This window comes from Bombina bombina, chromosome 6, assembly GCF_027579735.1.
Source record: "Bombina bombina isolate aBomBom1 chromosome 6, aBomBom1.pri, whole genome shotgun sequence".
NCBI lineage: Eukaryota > Metazoa > Chordata > Amphibia > Anura > Bombinatoridae > Bombina > Bombina bombina.
The window spans coordinates 621,516,680-621,523,095 of NC_069504.1; the positions used below are offsets into that span (position 1 = coordinate 621,516,680).

The 6,416-nt window shown below is 34.1% G+C and overlaps 1 protein-coding gene across 1 annotated transcript in view; it reads right to left on the reverse strand.

The window, feature by feature from the left end:
* Nucleotides 1–6,337: 6,337 nt before the first annotated feature.
* The window catches only part of ST8SIA2 (ST8 alpha-N-acetyl-neuraminide alpha-2,8-sialyltransferase 2), a 767,470-nt gene continuing 767,391 nt past the window's right edge, over nt 6,338–6,416 (reverse strand). The window contains exon 6 of the mRNA XM_053717635.1: nt 6,338–6,416. This exon is cut by the window's right edge and continues 1,539 nt beyond it. The gene's annotated coding sequence lies outside the window, so the exon portion shown is untranslated.

A 6,416-nucleotide genomic window follows, 5' to 3' on the forward strand; every position in this document is an offset into this window, starting at 1 on the left:
CATTCATTTAGAACAAATAAATGTGAGCAACATTATTTTGATATTTATGTAAGTATATCCCACCACGTTATTGAGCCTTTTAAGCATTTATATGCATTTCTAATACATATTATTAATACATATTATAAAGGCACACAAAAGTAATTTTTTTCTTAGCGGAATTTAGTTGAAGCTGAGGGGTTGTTGAAATTTTTTTGTAAGGCATGGTTATGTACTGAGAAAAATAAATGCCATTGTCTACCATTAAAACAATTACAAATCTGTTTATCTGCCAGTTAGCAATCAGATCTTAAAGGGACACTGTACCCAAAAATTTTCTTTTGTGATTCAGATTGAGCATGAAATTTTAAGCAATTTTCTAATTTACTCCTATTATCAAATTTTCTTAATTCTCTTGTTATCTTTATTTGAAATGCAAGAATGTAAGTTTAGATGCCGGCCCATTTTTGGTGAACAACCTGGGTTGTCCTTGCTGATTGGTGGATACATTCAGCCACCAATAAAAAAGTGCTGTCCAGAGTACTGAAACCAAAAAAAAGTTTAAATACCTTCTTTTTCAAATAATGATAGCAAGAGAACGAAGAAAAATTGATAATAGGAGTAAATTAGAAAGTTGCTTAAAATTGCCTGCTCTTTCTGAATTACAAAAGAAAAAATGTGGGTACAGTGTCCCTTTAAAGTAATATATAACAGTGCTTCTTAAAAACAATATGCTAAATCAAAGTAAATATAAAAATAAACAGATTGTGTAAAAAAACAGCAAACAAAAGATTTGTTTTTTTTGCAAAATGAGCACTTAGAAATTCTTAGTGTAGCCACTGCCTTCAAGGACATAAAAGAGCTGACAAGTTGGCAACGTAGATTGCATTCTTCCTCTTCTGAACATGGGCAAATCTAACTCCCTATTTATCTAGTATTCACTTAATAGAAAACCAGCACGTGCTACTCTAGAAGTTTTATGACATCAATCTAGATAAGCCTTCTTCCTGTAGAGACCTTTGCCTAATTGTGGGACATTGACAGGTAGTAATGGGCACTGCACAAAAGAAGTTTAAAATAAAGGAATAAATGGTAAAATCAATTTAAAATGACAATAATACATATTGCATTTATTTGTAGTAAGTACCCAGTGCTTGGTGGTTTTCTTTTTTTTACAACAATGAAATAGACTGTTTCATATCCCTTTAAGGTCAAGCTGCATATTATCTTAGCATAAACATACATGTTATAATTAATTCTGCGCTTTTTATGCTATTAAAACAGTACAGGGTATATATATATTTTTTTTACTTTGAACAAAATAGGGTGCAAAATATGCCATAAAATCCATTATTGTTAAAACAGTGTGTTGAGAATCTCGCTCTTGAATTTATTAATGAGAATGTTTCATGAAAGCATCTCCTGTGGTAAATCCATAACGTTCACAGAGAAGCATCTTGCATCCTATAAGTTTTACCTCGTTTTTAGCAAGATCAGTAAGTGCCTGTATCCTTTGTCTCAACAGTCTACTAAATCAAGACCAGAATGCATTACTTTTATCTTTCTCAGAAAACTGGAGATGATAAATAAATAAATGCAATGAATAAATATATTTTGCCCACATCAGTGCTCTCAAGCAGTGAAGAGAATCAGACGGAATTTCCAAATAAGTAAAGTTTTAAACTGAACCTATGTACTGTTGTATTGCAAAGCTTTGAACACTTAAAGGGACAAAAAAAAGCATGATAATGCATTTCATTTTTGTATAGAAACGTTGTTGTCACAAATATTAGCAATAATGCTTCTAGTAAAAACTATAGATGTTTTAGGGCCCGATAATCTAAACATCGCAAGTTCATATGTGTTTTTTCACGCCGACCCACACAGGGGCTGCCCTGGTGGAATTATCGTAAAAATGGGGTAGTCCCTGCGAGTGGCGCAATGTCTCCTATTGAATATAATGGAAATCGCTGGAAAGGGACACTTTGCACAATGGAGCCAAGTTAGAAGCGAGCAGGGGGAGCACTTTAAAATTATATCAGACAGCCAATATAAATCACATTACGCTGCTTTCTACATATAGTATCTTACAACCCCCTATATTTTTTATGCATGTGTTTTTCTATTAGGGTATTAAGTATTTTGAGTGTTTTTAGAAAAGCTCACCACCTTTTTAGTTTGCAAGGTAAAACTGTGAGATCTACAGTGCGAAAATATTTACAGAATTACGTTGGGATTAGATAGACAATTTCATACAAGTCCATGGAATGCCCATGTTCAGTCCATTTTATGGAAAAACAACAATTGCGCTTTGGTTTTTGCACATCCAGTGATCTTAAAGGAATATGAAACCTAAAATGTTTCTTTCATGTTTCAGATAGAGCATGTGATTTTAAGCAATATTCTAATTTACTTCTATTAGAATTTTTCTTTGTTCGCTTGGTATCTTTTCTTGAAAAGAAGCAACATATGCTTATGAGCCGGCCCATTTCTGGATCACTATATGGCAGCAGTTTTGTAAGAATGTTATCCATTTGCTCTGTCTGAATCACATAATATTTTTTGGTGGTTTCACTTTCCTTTGAATTTTATTGTGCACTTTTGTAATATATGCATCTCCTCCCCATACCTAAATGCAGTATACGCCCCTTAGCGAGACATCCTGATTTCAGGGTATGAAAGTGGCTTTAGAACATTCCACCATGGAAATTGAAGTACTGGTAAACATTCTTTAATAATCTCGATAGCCCAGAGACCTTGAGATCATCGGGCCCCTGGTGAGGGTTTCTACTCTGTAAGTGCTCTGAAGCATATCTACATATGCACCAGACATTTTCATTTTAAACAGTGTCTGTTCAGAGAGCCAGCTGTGAATTGTATTGTGTCTGTGAGGACGCAACTTACATGGCGGAAGACACAGCCGGCTCTCTCAGCAGACTTTGGGGCATATTTATCAAGCTCCGAATGGAGCTTGATGCCCCGTGTTTCTGGCGAGCCTGCAGCAGTTATGAAGCAGCGGTCACAAAGACCACTGCTCCATAACCTGTCCGCCTGCTCTGAGCAGACGGACAGACATCGCTGGAAATCAACCCGATTGAGTACGATCGGGTTGATTGACACCCCCTACTGGCGGCCTATTGGCCGCGAGTCTGCAGGGGGCGGCGTTGCACCAGCAGCTCTTGTGAGCTGCTGGTGCAATGCTGAATACGGCGAGCGTATTGCTCGCCGTATTCAGCGAGGTCTGTTGGACCTGATCCGCACTGTCAGATCAGATCTGACAGACCTTGATAAATAGAGGCCAAACTGTTTAAAATGCGGAGGCATGGTGCATATACAGGTATGCTTCATGTGCACATTTTGCTAGATACATCTTTGCTTATACATGTGTACTGCAAAATGTCTTCTTTTCAAAATTAAAATTCACTGATGTGGGTTTCAATATTGACTGGAATGTCCATTTAAAAACAATTATTAAAAGGATGCATTGCTTACCAATGTCAGCTGTAATTCTTCAGTATTAGTTTTACCTTCATTTAATAGTGTCATACTTAAAACTAGCCTCCGTGAGGAAATTTCTCTCTCTAACAGCCATGTGACCATTATTTGGCAGACATAATATTTCCGCTACCGCAGGCAAAATATTACTTCCATTAGAGACAACATTAGGGACTTTAAAGGCATCTGGATCTTAATTTCCCATTAGAGCAATATTAATTAATTTAACCAACAGTTTATTTTGTGTGCTATTAGGCATAAAGTGATTGATATAACACCAACCTACTAGATTTTTATTTGCTGTATATTTGCAATTACAGTTTGCTATCAGACTTTGATATTAAATATATTAAAAATCATTGCAACTATTAATGTTTCAAATTTGCATTCTGCGACTGTATATTTGTGCATATTAAATGACAGGCAATAAAGTACTGCTTTGTTTAATAATTACATTAAAATACACATCTTTTATATGAGCTTGAAAGCAGAATTTTATTAGCAAACTGTAGTTTTTTTCACACTATGGGCATAAACATTTTAAAAATCTAATTTTCTAGGGCTACTTTAGAGACAATTGTAAATTAGCTATTTAACTGTTCTAACTAATCATTGTATACAATGCTGCAGGTTTACTCCAATATTAATATTTACTCCAGCCTCTCTGGGTAAAATAAAAAAGTTTTTTTTCAACTTATAAGGATACCAGCGCAAAAAGTTTAATGCTAGCAATGTTTTCGCTAATGCGAAATAAAAAAAAAAAAGATTTACTGCTGCACTTTAAATCAAGCCCTTATAGGGTTTCAAATATGAGTTTTAATACTAGAGATTGAAGTGCAAGATTAGATTAATATTGTATAGAAGAATATTAATTGCATGTCAGCTGCTATAAGATCAGATAATATAGTTATTAGCGACTTGCACAATACAAACAAAATGGAAATTAGTTGAAGAGCGTAATAATTGCTATCTGTAGGCAAATGTTTCTTTCTTGGTCATTTACTTTGAAAAACTGATAAATAATTAGATGGTATTTTAACACTATTTGGCAGTGATAATTGTTGCTACAGCATCTGTAACACATTGGGTAATTACACAATAACCCATGCAGAATAACAGCTTTTGTCTGGTCAGTCATGTCTCAGATGGAGTTTTGTGAAATAAGAGCTCTGCTATATGTGGGCTCATGTCTTTGTATAAGAAATAATTGTCATGCAATCTCATCTTCCTAAAATGTTTTACTTCACTTTCAGTGATATTAGGTATTATTTATTAAATGTCACGGTGGTCAACATGTATCCTTAAAGGGACATTTGGGGCAATTATGTAAAGCTCTCCAGGATTGGAAGATGCTATAAGAAAAATAATTACAAAAGTGTTTTGCAAAAATTGTATTTTCTGGAAAAATTAGAATTCTGATTGAAATTAGGCAGGAAAGAAACACTTTTGCACAATAGATATCATAATAAAACTACATTGCACATGCAAAAAACACTTTGAAATTTCTATTTATAATACAACATTTAAAGCATGTTATTTTCCTTATTGTAAAATGAGTTTTCCAGCCTCTGCTAATGGGCTGAACAGGGGCATTCCTGGTTGTAGCTGACATTTTTCCACAAGGGGAAAAAAGGAACATGTTTAACATGTTTCAGTAGATTTCTTTCATATGGGTGATGCACATTTTTGGAGTTTAGTATTTCTTTACAGTTGTGTGTGTATTCATTCCTTGAGAATAAACATTGGCAAACTTTGTATATTGAAACAAACTAGAACATATGATTTTAATTTTTAGGTGAATCACATTTATACCTAGAATTTCTCTCAGAAGATAACTATAGTGCGATCTGCACTATACAGAGTTATTTAATCAGTAGGATATTTTATTCAAACTGGTGCACTTTACAAAAAAATAAAATGTAATATGGCATCACAAAAAAAATCTACATGTAGCTAGGCAGTTCTCGTTGTTTTATTAATCATGAATGTATTTTTCCCAAGAGATAATATGGAAGGTCCAGCCCATGCTATTTTTTTCTTACACTCACATTTTTTCAGGTATTTAACCAAATAGTAATTTTCCAAATTCTAATTTTGATTTGCAGTGAGTAAATAATGAACTAGTGTGATACATGGCCTGACCTAGTATACATTGCAGAAAGGGTAGCCATATTGTCTGTATAGAATTTGTATCCAATTAACCAATAATTAAAGGGACAGTGAACACCAGAATTGTTGTTGTTTAAAAAGATAGATAATCCCTTTATTACCCATTCCCCAGTTTTGCATAACCAAAACAGTTATAATAATACACTTTTTAACTCTGTGAATACCTTGTATCTAAGCCTCTGCAGACTTCCCACTTATTTCAGTTCTTTTGACAGACTTGCATTTTAGCCAATCAGTGATCACTCCTAGGTAACTTCACGTGCATGAGCTCATTGTTATCTATATGAAACACATGAACTAACTCCTCTAGTGGTTAAAAACTGTCAAAATCCTTTCAGATTAGAGGCGGCCTTCAAGGTCTAAGAAATTAGCATATAAACATCCAAGGGTTAGCTTTCAATTAAGAATACCAAGAAAATAAAGCAAAATTGGTGATAAAAGTAAATTGGAAAGTTGTTTAAAATCCCATGCCCTATTTGAATCATGAAAGTTTTGTTTGGACTTGACTGTCCCTTTAAGCAGTTTCTAATTCAATGCATAGCTTTTGAAAACCATGAATGTACTGTTGCAGGATGTATTTCAAGCAAGTTGTGATTTGGGCTCTTTCTTCTGTGAGAAGTTTAACAATATTTTTTTTGCCATTGAGCCATATATGACGTAGCTTGTACACCCAAAAGAAATAGAACAGGGTGAGAAAGATTAAAGTCCACTTTATTGTCCAAAATTTTTAAGAACCACAAAGTATCTTCAACCATAAGTACATTACAAATATT